Source organism: Pseudophryne corroboree, unplaced genomic scaffold, assembly GCF_028390025.1.
Source record: "Pseudophryne corroboree isolate aPseCor3 unplaced genomic scaffold, aPseCor3.hap2 scaffold_144, whole genome shotgun sequence".
Taxonomy (NCBI): Eukaryota; Metazoa; Chordata; class Amphibia; order Anura; family Myobatrachidae; genus Pseudophryne; species Pseudophryne corroboree.
Genome location: NW_026968068.1, coordinates 1,173,559 through 1,185,263, shown reverse-complemented (window position 1 = coordinate 1,185,263; position 11,705 = coordinate 1,173,559). Strand labels below are relative to the sequence as shown.

Below are 11,705 nucleotides of genomic sequence, written 5' to 3'. Positions count from 1 at the left end.
CTGGTCGGTTTACTGAATCAACCCGAACCGAGGTTGATCGCCCCCTTCCTGAACAACTGGCCCCCATAATTTGCAGGTGTTGCTTGCTCTACCTCTGACCTTTATCTCAGGGTCTTCAGCGAACCCTTACAAAAAACCAAAATATTAAAAGATAGGTTGACGGTGAAGTTTACCGAGCACCTCACTCACTCGCCCACGCCGACCAATACGCCCACACACTGATATAGCGCTGGCGTACTCGACCCAGGGCCCCTATGAACCTCTATTTACTGGAACATGCGAGAGATATCCGAAGAACACTTACTCTTTCCAGTAACTATTGGTTGTTGGACAATTCCTGAGTGACCAGCGAACTTCCCTTCAGAAAATAAAAAATTACACAAATCACGTCAGAATGTACAAATAGTTTTATGACCGGGTTTGTACACAAATGGTACTGGTCAGACTAACTTAATGCACACAATTACGTGCGGTACAATCGTTCAGCACATAAGCAACTAATCTTATGTACGGAGCGACAAGTGGAATCGACATTCAGCAGCTGCGAATTCCTTCAGCCTGAGCTTTTTATGGCCTATATGGGTGTCGCACCAACCCTTCTTGGTGTTGTGCCTTGTCTCTATAGCGGACTTCCTTGTCTGCTGTACTTGGACCTCCTGGTCTGTTATGCGACCTCCTGGTCTGTTACAGTATGACCTCCTGGTCTGCTACACTCTAATGCTCAAATTTTATGTTTAACCAGAGATGCCTCCCTAGCCACCACGTATGTCACTTACACGTATGTACTTCACGAGAACTCGATGATTTCTGTGGTTCAATCCCCAAAATTGTAAAAACAAACACTCACTCACCACATACACACTTTTGTTTCTATTTCTATTTCTGCGCAGAAATTTTTCTTTAGACCAGATGTGTTGTAAATTTGGAGAAGGATCTGTTAATTTAAATTTCGGATTTAAAATAGATTTGCGCTATTTATCGCCTGTTGCGCTATTTATCGCTTGTTGCGCTATTTATCGCCTGTTGCGCTATTTATCGCTTATTGCGCTATTTATCGCTTATTGTGCTATTTAAAAATCAACACTATCGTGTGATTTGAGTTACGTGGGCGTACCCAGACGCTCCGTTGCGTAATTTACGCTACGTGCGTCGGCCTTTGCGTACGCGAGTCTCAGCCTTTTGTTAGAGACACGTGTATACAAAACCAATGTCCACCGTAACACAACTAACACGTTTTATCAATGTAGATGATCCTCGATCGTCTACCGTGCAACACACCAATCTCTCCTTTTACCTTTAGGTAGAGCTGCGTGTGTGCTTTACACTTTATCCCTTAACGCATTACTTTTACACTTTAACTATGAAATAGCGACAAATCTCTCTTAGCACGTTTTATCAATTATAAAATGGCAAACAGGAGAGTGATATATGAAAATACACGAATGAAAAAGAAATGCAGATATGCGTGTGTGCGTACGCAAGATAGAAATAAACAGTTTTAAAAGACACTAGTGTGTTGTTCTTACCTCCGGTTCCCGGATTCCTTCAGCACCCTTTACTAAGCGAAACAGACGCTTAACCCGTCAGCACTGCGAAGAATATGATCTCCCACCCTTTGCTGATGGATAATGTCTGCTGAAATTACCTAGCAGAGATATGTGAAGGACAGGACGAGCCGCCAATTGATAAAGCTAAATATTTATCTTATTTAAAACCCTTTGTGAGGTCTAAGAACACTGTACGCTATTTGCGTATGGAGTACCGTAAGGGTACGCTCGTTGCGTAACAATCGCTTAGCCGTGGTCGAGACGCTCAAGCGTCACGTTCGCTCACGGCCAAGAGATCACAGGCAGGCACGCTATTGGCTGCTGACTAACGTAATGGTTCGCTATAGCGTAACGGACGCTGTATCGGGAGCGGGCTGCTCGAGCGATACAGACGCTCACGAGAATACGCTGTTGGTATCGGGCACACTTATAGGTGAGCGACTACCGTAATGCTACGCTATCAGCGTAGCGGACGCTCGAGACCACGAGGAGATCACGAGCGGCGCCGACGCTCACAATGTTAAACCTTTATGTCTAAACCACAAACAATGTAATTTGCTGTAAAACCTTAGTGTAGAGATAGGGTGTAAATGCAACACTGTATAACCTTATTAACTCAAAAGCTGTTCGAGCGTCACCGACGCTCTGAGAATACTTAACACTATAAGAAATACACAAATACCGTGCTTAGGGTCCAACGCCTAATATATATATTATGAATGTTATACTTGCAAAAGAATTAACACAATACAAGTCATACACTACAATATAACATAGACTAACTAACCAGGTAACTACACAGTAAATACAATACAAGTACGTTTAAGAGAAAATGAGAGAAAGAGAAGAGCGAGAGAGAAAGATATGGCCCATAATAACAAGAAAAGACAATATGATTACGGAGAAAACTTACGCACAAAGGAAACGATCGCATGCGCCTCTGGACATCCAGCTCCCGATTTTCAGCAATGATAACCGATGAAGAGTGAGTGCTGGATGTGATCGGCCTGTCTATTTATGCCCCACACACAATACAATTCAATGGTCCCTACAATCTCATTGTTCATTGGACACAGGAATTCGTCTTTGCATTATAACAAAAGGTCATAGGTTGATTCATACAGGTGGGCTGTGACTATTTCCAACAGCTCAGGTGGGAGGGAAACTGGGTTTCCCGCCGCATGGATAAGTAAGTGCAAATACAGTAAATGTTCATAAACTTCTTATGTCCATAACTATTCGCACGAGCGATTGATCCGCTTCAAACCAACACCGGAATATTGCTAATTAAATACTCTTCCGATGGATACTAAACACCACTGTATTACTCCTGTCTGACCCTTCGTATCAAACAATGAGGGATCTCTCTGTCCAGGAACATACTACATTAACTAAACTTTCAGAATCTATCAAAGGGACCATAATCTACAAAATGCATTATATGGTGAAAATATGTAACGAAAGAGTTGCCCGCTAGACGCACACAATCTCTACCGTAAATGCGCATACCGTGCGCCTGCGGGTGCCCGCAACAGCGAGTATGCGCACGCACGGGAGAGCGCACGCATGCGCAGCAGGGACACATATGAGGTGCAAATATGGCAGTGTGCATCGTGATATTTTTCTGACTTTGACAGCTTACATGATTCTCCGCCCAGCGAAGAATTCTGGTGGCTTCCGCCATCGCCACTCTGCTCCTTGTGCCGCCTTGGCGGTTTACATGAACTACTGCGGTGACGTTGTCTGACTGGATCAGAACTGGTTGGTCGCGAAGTAAGGTCTCCGCTTGACATAGGGCGTTGTATATGGCCCTTAGCTCCAGGATGTTGATGTGAAGACAAGTCTCCTGACTTGACCAAAGACCTTGGAAATTTCTTCCCTGTGTGGCTGCTCCCCAACCTCGGAGGCTCGCGTTCGTGGTCACCAGGATCCAGTCCTGAATGCCGAACCTGCGGCCCTCTAGAAGGTGAGCACTCTGCAGCCACCACAGGAGAGATACCCTGGCCCTGGGGGACAGGGTGATCAACTGATGAATCTGTAGATGTGACCCGGACCACTTGTCCAGTAGGTCCCATTGCAAGATCCTCGCATGGAACCTGCCAAAGGGAATGGCCTCGTATGATGCCACCATCATTCCCAGGACTCGAGTGCAGTGATGCACTGACACCTGTTTTGGTTTCAATAGGTTCCTGACCAGAGTCATGAGTTCCTGGGCCTTTTCTATCGGAAGATAACCCCTTTTCTGGTCCGTATCCAGAATAATGCCCAAGCAAAGTCAGACGAGTCGTAGGAACCAACTGCGACTTCGGGATATTGAGAATCCAGCCGTGTTGCTGTAACACCTTCAGTGAAAGTTATACGCTGTTCAGCAACTGCTCTCTTGATCTCGCTTTTATGAGGAGATCGTTCAAGTACGGGATAATTGTGACACCTTGCTTTCGCAGGAGCACCATAATTTCCGTCATTACCTTGGTGAAAATTCTCGGAGAAAATTCTGGAGAGACCAAACGGCAACGTCTGAAATTGGTAATGACAATACTGTACCGCAAATCTTAGGTACGCCTGATGAGGTGGATAAATGAGTACATGAAGGTATGCATCCTTTATGTCCAGAGATATCATAAAATCCCCCCCTTCTAGGCTGGCGATGACCGCTCTTAGCGATTCCATCTTGAACTTGAACCTTTTCAAGTATAGGTTCAGGGATTTTAAATTTAATATGGGTCTGACCAAACCGTCCGGTTTTGGGACTACAAACAGGGTCGAATAATTTCCCTTTCCTTGTTGAAGCAGGGGAACCTTGACCACCACCTGTTGAAGATACAATTTGTGAATTGCATTTAACACTATCTCCCTTTCCTGGGGAGAAGATGGTAGGGCCGATTTGAAAAACCGGCGAGGAGGCACCTCTTCGAATTTCAGCTTGTAACCCTGAGAAACAATTTCTATTGCCTAGGGATCCACCTGCGAATGAACCCAGATGTGGCTGAAAACTCGAAGACGTGCCCCCAACTGGGCGGACTCCTTTAGCGGAGCCCCAGCGTCATGCGGTGGATTTTGTAGAGGCCGGGGAGGACTTCTGTTCCTGGGAACTAGCTGTGTTGTGCAGCTTCTTCCCTCTGCCCTTACCTCTGGCAAGAAAGGACGCACCTCGTACTTTCTTGTTTCTCTGTGATCGAAAGGACTGCATTTGATAATGTGGTGCTTTCTTAGGCTGTGAGGGAATATAAGGCAAAAAATTTGATTTACCAGCTGTAGCTGTGGAGACTAGGTCCGAGAGACCTTCCCCAAACAATTCCTCACCCCTGTAAGGTAAAACCTCCATATGCCTTTTTGAGTCGGCATCACCTGTCCATTGCCGGGTCCATAGGACTCGTCTAGCAGAAATCGACATAGCGTTTATTCTAGAACCCAGTAGACTAATGTCACTTTGAGCATCTCTCATATATAGGACAGCATCTTTTATATGCCCTATGGTCAATAACATAGCATCCTTATCTAGGGTCTCAATCTCTGCTGATAAGGTATCTGTCCATGCTGCCACCGCGCTACAACCCCGGCCGACGCAATTGCCGGTCTGAGTAAGGTACCAGAATGTGTGTAAATGGACTTTAGGGTAACCTCCTGCTTGCGGTCAGCATGGTCCCTGATGGTAGCCGTATCCTGGGATGGCAGCGCTACCTTTTTGGATAAGCGTGTCAATGCTTTATCCACCCTAGGGGAGGATTCCCACCGTATCCTGTCCATTGGCGGGAAAGGATACGCCATAAGAATCCTTTTGGGAATCTGCAGCTTTTTGTCTGGAGATTCCCAAGCTTTTTCACATAATTCGTTCAACTCATGTGAGGGGGGAAAGGTTATCTCAGGTTTCTTTCCCTTATACATGTGTACCCTCGTGTCAGGGACAGGGGACTCTGTGATGTGCAAAACATCTTTTATTGCAATAATCATATATCGAATACATTTAGCCAATTTTGGCTGTAACTTTGCATCATCGTAGTCGACACTGGAGTCAGAATCCGTGTCGGTATCTGTGTCAACTATTTGGGATAGTGGGCGCTTTTGAGACCCCGAAGGTCCCTGCGACATAGGGACAGGCATGGGTTGACTCCCTGACTGTTCCCTAGCTTCAGCTTTGTCTAATCTCTTGTGTAATAAGTTTACATTAGCACATAAAACATTTCACATATCCATTCAGTCAGGTGTCGGCGTTGTCGATGGAGACACCACATTAATTTGCTCCTGCTCCTCTCTAGGAGAGCCTTCTACCTCAGACATGTCGACACACGTGTACCGACACACCATACACTCAGGGAATCCTCTTATCTGAGGACAGTTCCCCAACAAGGCCCTTTGGAGAGACAGAGAGAGAGAGTATGCCAGCACACACCCCAGCGCTATATGACCCAGGAAAAAAACACAATAATTTTATGTTTACCCAGAAGCGCTGTATTTCCATATATATATGCGCCTAATTATGTGCCCCCCTCTTCTTTAAGACCCTCTTTCTACCGTGGTATAAGCAGGGGAGAGTCCGTGGAGCTTCCCCTCAGCGGTGCTGTGGAGAAAATGGTGCTGGTGAGTGCTGAGGGAGAAGCCCCACCCCTTCAGCGACGGGCTTCTGTCCCGCTCAAATATAGTAAAAAAATGGCGGGGGCTCTTATATATATATATACAGTGCCTAGCTGCATATATATTTATTTTGCCAAAGAGAGGTCTATATTGCTGCCCAGGGCGTCTCCCCTGAGCCCTTCACCCTTACACTGACTGCCGTGTGTGAGGTGTATGGGAGCAATGGAGCACAGCTTTACTGCTGTGCGTTACCTCAGTGAAGATCATGAAGTCTTCCGCCGGCTCTGAAGTCTTCTTTTCTTCTCATACTCACCCGGCTTCTATCTTCCGGTTCTGCGAGGGGGACGGCGGCGCGGCTCTGGGACGGACGGCGAGGGTGAGACCTGCGTACCGATCCCTCTGGAGCTAATGCTGTACAGTAGCCTAAGAAGCAGAGCCTATCAACTCACAGAAGTAGGTGTGCATCTCTCCCCTCCGCCCCTCGATGCAGGGAGTCTGTTGCCAGCAGGCTCCCTGAAAATAAAAAAATCTAACAAATATACTTTCTGTCAGGAAACTCAGGAGAGCTCCCTGAAAAGCACCCAGTCTCCTCTGGGCACAGTAGTAAACTGAGGTCTGGAGGAGGGGCATAGAGGGAGGAGCCAGTGCACACCCAGATCTAAAGTCTTTCTTTAAGTGCCCATGTCTCCTGCGGAGCCCGTCTATCCCCCATGGTCCTTACGGAGTCCCCAGCATCCTCTAGGACGTAAGAGAAAAATTATGCTGGCAGAAAAATCCAATTGAGTGATTAAACAGCTCCAGAGCTGCTCTGTAAGGCAAGTAAAAGGGTGTGGGCCCTGCAGCACTACCTGTAGTTTGCATTGTGCATTGGAAGCCTAGTTTGCTGTCTGTTTCCACTTCTTTTTTCTTGAGCCCCTCCCGTCTATACCCTTGTGCACTATCCTGACTTCTCCTCCCGTCTGCTTACTTTGTGCCTTCCAATGCACAATGCAAACTACAGGTAGTGCTGCAGGGCCCACACCCTTTTACTTGCCTTACAGAGCAGCTCTTGAGCTGTTACAGTGCCCAGCTGCTGCAAGAAATCAGCGTGAATGCTTCAGGGGCTGGGGCATGGCCAACATGAGCCCCACACCGAAGGAGGGTGGAGGTGTTTAATGCGAACTAGGGGTCTCGCACAATGCGAACTACAGGTAGTGCTGCAGGGCCCACACCCTTTTACTTGCCTTACAGAGCAGCTCTGGAGCTGTTACAGTGCCCAGCTGCTGCAAGAAATCAGCTTGAATGCTTCAGGGGCTGGGGCATATCCAACATGAGCCCCACACCGACGGAGGGTGGAGGTGTTTAATGCGAACTAGGGGTCATCCAAGTGCCGCAAAAGGCCGCCATGCCCTGCACGCCCCTTTTCTCTTTTCATATGCAGACGAGGGTTGAAGCCAACTTTGACCCACTGCTTGGATGACATCGCCATATGCAAATCCATCTGCTGCAGGCCTTCCCCCAGGAATGCTTGCACTAGTTGTTGCATTTGGTTTGTTGTTTGGGGGTGCTTCAGTATTAGGCAGCCTTCTGCCCTCCCATGTTCATCTGAAAATATGTGTTCTCTCTGCAGTTGTTGTCCCCAGATGAGAGTTCCCTTGTGCTGCCTCAGTTGAATCTCCTTTACTTGACAGAGATGTGCCTGAGCAGCGGCCCTCCCCAGCCCTATCCCAAATCATACTTATTTTGCATAGGAGATACCATGGTCATGAAGACTGTTCTCCCAGGGTGCGGTTCATTCATTGCATTCTGGGTATGCTGACCCCTGTGATTTCCCCAAATGTGGGAAACTCGACTGCATTATTTAATGCGAACTAGGGGTCATCCAAGCACCGCAAAAGGCCGCCATGCCCTGCATACCCCTTTTCTCTTTTCATAAGCAGACGAGGTTTGAAGCCAACTTTGACCCACTGCTTGGATGACATCACTTGCTGCCTTTCCAATGAAGCAAGTTTAATTTAATAATAGGTGAAAAACCATCCCTACAAAGGTGTTAATCAGATACTTGGCTTTGTGGACACTTTTCAGAGCACAAATTTGTTAGCATAAAAATAAAGCCAGAAAATGAAGAGCTGTTTAATCACTCAATTGGATTTTTCTGCCAGCATATTTCTTTTTCTCTGCAACCCACTGCTAAATTGTGCTTCGTGGCTGTTTTTTTTATAAAATCACTTAATCAAATCTAACTCTGATTACATCAGAGAAGGCCAGGTACCCTACACCATAAGAGGTGGTTTGAAATTTTTACTTGTCTACTTAAAGATCACCAAAATCTGATAACGAGGTCAATTACGTCCCTAGGTGGGATTGAACCACCAACCTTTTGGTTAACAACTGAACACGCTAACTGTTTGCGCCTCAGAGACACTTTGCGAAAGTACATACTGACAAAGGTTAATAAGCATTCATCTAGAACGTTTCCTAGAAAAACTTTAAAAAGTCAATAATCTGGAGAGTTTTTGTAAGATGTTCCTTCCATCAACCAATGAAGAAACACATTGGTACTTTCCCATGATGAGTGAGTGCTTCAGGATCTCTTGCACTTACATGTGCAGCAAAGGACTACAATGGAAGCATGCTGGGCCTATAACCCAGAGGTAGGCAGATTGTAACTGTCCTCTGCTATATGCATTTTTTTTGTTAATTAAAGTAATCCAAAACTGGGATTGATATTTTGGCTCTTTTATTTTTACTTAAAGTACAATAACTTTTACCGTTTTAATTTGTTTTAATAGTATATTGACAGTATTGTTTTCTTTCAAAAATCCACTTAATTTTCTTTACCCTATTATTAAAATGGTAATTGACAAAAACAAACTACATTGTCACCAGAAGAGCAATACAAAATGTACAAGTGATATATTAAAATCATCTTTTCAGCTTGAATTTCAATGATGCATTGAGGTAACGATTTTGTGAGAAACATCTTCACCCTTAAATAAAGATTTTCTTAATTCCCTACCTGTGTGCTAATTAGATATCACCTTGTTTTCACATTAAACAGACTTCCACATGAGAAAGCAGCAAGGATGCAGTGGCTTTAATGTTTCCTGGTGTCAACCTGTATTATTTCAGTAGACATTGAAATGAGGATGCATCTTGCTGCCTTTCCAATGAAGCAAGTTTAATTTAGTAATAGGTTAAAAACCATCCCTACAAAGGTGTTAATCAGAGACTTGGCTTTGTGGACACTTTTCAGAGAACAAATTTGTTAGCATAAAAATAAAGCCAGAAAATGAAGAGCTGTTTAATCACTCAATTGGATTTTTCTGCCAGCATTTTTCTTTTTCTCTGCAACCCACTGCTAAATTGTGCTTCCTAGCTGTTTTTTTATAAAATCACTTAATCAAATCTAACTCTGATTACATCAGAGAAGGCCAGGTACCCTACACCATAAGAGGGGGTTTGAAATTTTGACTTGTCTACTTAAAGATCACCAAAATCTGATAACAAGGTCAATTTTGTCCCTGGGTGGGATTGAACCACCAACCTTTTGGTTAATAGCCTTATACACTAACTGATTGCGCCACAGCGACACTTTTCAAAAGTACATACTGACAAAGGCTAATAAGCATTCATCTAGAACGTTTCCTAGAAACATTTTAAAAAGTCAATAATGTGGAGAGTTTTTGTAAGATGTTTCTTCCATCAACCAATGAAGAAACACATTGGTACTTTCCTATGATGAGTGAGTGCTTCAGGATCTCTTGCACTTACATGTGCAGCAGAGTACTGTAATGGAAGCATGCTGGGTCCATAACCCAGAGGTAGGCAGATTGAAACTATCCTCTGCTATATGCATTGTTTTTATTAATTAAAGTAATCCAAAACTGGGATTGATATTTTTGCTCTTTTATTTTTACTTAAAGTACAATAACTTTTACCATTTTAATTTGTTTTAATAGTATATTGACAGTATTGTTTTCTTTCAAAAATCCAATTAATTTTCTTTACCCGATTATTAAAATGGTAATTGACAAAAACAATCTACATTGTCACCAGAAGAGCAGTACAAAATGTACAAGTGATATATTAAAATCATCTTTCCAGCTTGAATTTCAATGATGCCTTGGTGCAACAATTTTGTGAGAAACATCTTCACCCATAAAGAAAGATTTTCTTAATTCCTTACCTGTGTGCTGATTAGATATCACCTTGTTTTCACATTAAACAGACTTCCCCATGAGGAAGCAGCAAGGATGCAGTGACGTTTATGTTTCCTGGTGTCAACCTGTATTATTTCAGTAGACATTGAAATGAGGATGCATCTTGCTGCCTTTCCAATGAAGCAAGTTTAATTCAGTAATAGGTGAAAAACCATTCCTACAAAGGTGTTAATCAGAGACTTGGCTTTGTGGACACTTTTCAGAGAGCAAATTTGTTAGAATAAACATAAAATCAGAAAATGAAGAGCTGTTTAATCACTCAATTGGACTTTTCTGCCAGCATAATTTTTTTTCTCTGCAACCCACTGCTAAATTGTGCTTCCTAGCTGTTTTTTATAAAATCACTTAATCAAATCTAATTCTGATTACATCAGAGAAGGCCGGGTACCCTACACCTTAAGAGGGGGTTTGAAATTTTGACTTGTCTACTTAAAGATCACCAAAATCTGATAACAAGGTCTATTACGTCCCTCTGTGGGATTGAATCACCAACCTTTAGGTTAATAGCCATACACACTAACTGATTGCGCCACAGCGACACTTTGCAAAAGTACATACTGACAAAGGCTAATAAGCATTCATCTAGAACGTTTCCTAGAAAAACTTTAAAAAGTCAATAATCTGGAGAATTTTTGTAAGAAACACATTGGTACATTCCCATGATGAGTGAGTGCTTCAGGATCTCTTGCACTTACATGGGCTATTAACCAAAAGGTTCCCACCCAGTGATGTAATTGACCTTGTGATCAGATTTTGGTGATCTTTAAGTAGACAAGTCAAAATTTCAAACCCCCTCTTATGGTGTAGGGTACCTGGCCTTCTCTGACGTAATCAGAGTTAGATTTAATTAAGGTGCGCAAGGGCATAGAAGGGAGCGGTTTAAGTAAAAAAGAAGTGGAAACAGACAGCAAACTAGGCTGGAGAGAGACCTGAGACAAAGAGATCTGAATTATACTAGAGCCGACCAGGGGAAACACAAATTATGCAGTCAAGTTTCCCACATTTGGGGAAATCGCAGGAGCAGCACACCCAGAGTGCAATGGGTGAGCCTTTCCCTGGGAGAAGCACCTTCATGATCATAGTATCTCACCTGGCAGGTAAGTAGGAGTTGGGCTAGAGCTGGGGAAGGTCGCTGCTCGGGTACCCCCCTGTCAAGTGAAGGAAATCCAACTGAGGCAGCACAAGGGAACTCTCGAAAGAAGAACAAGGCTAGAGGAAGATCTGAGTCAAAGAAATCTGACTTTTACCAGAGCTGACCAGAGGAAAGCACAAACACAGTCCCCCACTACCACCAGGAAACATTAACGCCACTGCATCCTTGCTGCTTTCTCATGTGGAAGTCTATTTAATGTGAAAACAAGGTGATATCTAATTAGCACACAGA

At 44.1% G+C, this 11,705-nt stretch overlaps 1 non-coding gene and 1 pseudogene across 1 annotated transcript; one reads left to right on the top strand and one right to left on the bottom strand.

Annotated features, from left to right (window-relative positions):
* Nucleotides 1–7,832: 7,832 nt before the first annotated feature.
* LOC134997448 (U1 spliceosomal RNA) lies at nt 7,833–8,011 on the top strand (annotated as a pseudogene).
* Nucleotides 8,012–11,263: 3,252 nt separating this feature from the next.
* Nucleotides 11,264–11,426, bottom strand: LOC134997280 (U1 spliceosomal RNA). The gene has a single exon (XR_010199825.1). It is a non-coding gene; the product is annotated as a U1 spliceosomal RNA (small nuclear RNA).
* Between the last annotated feature and the right edge of the window lie 279 nt (nt 11,427–11,705).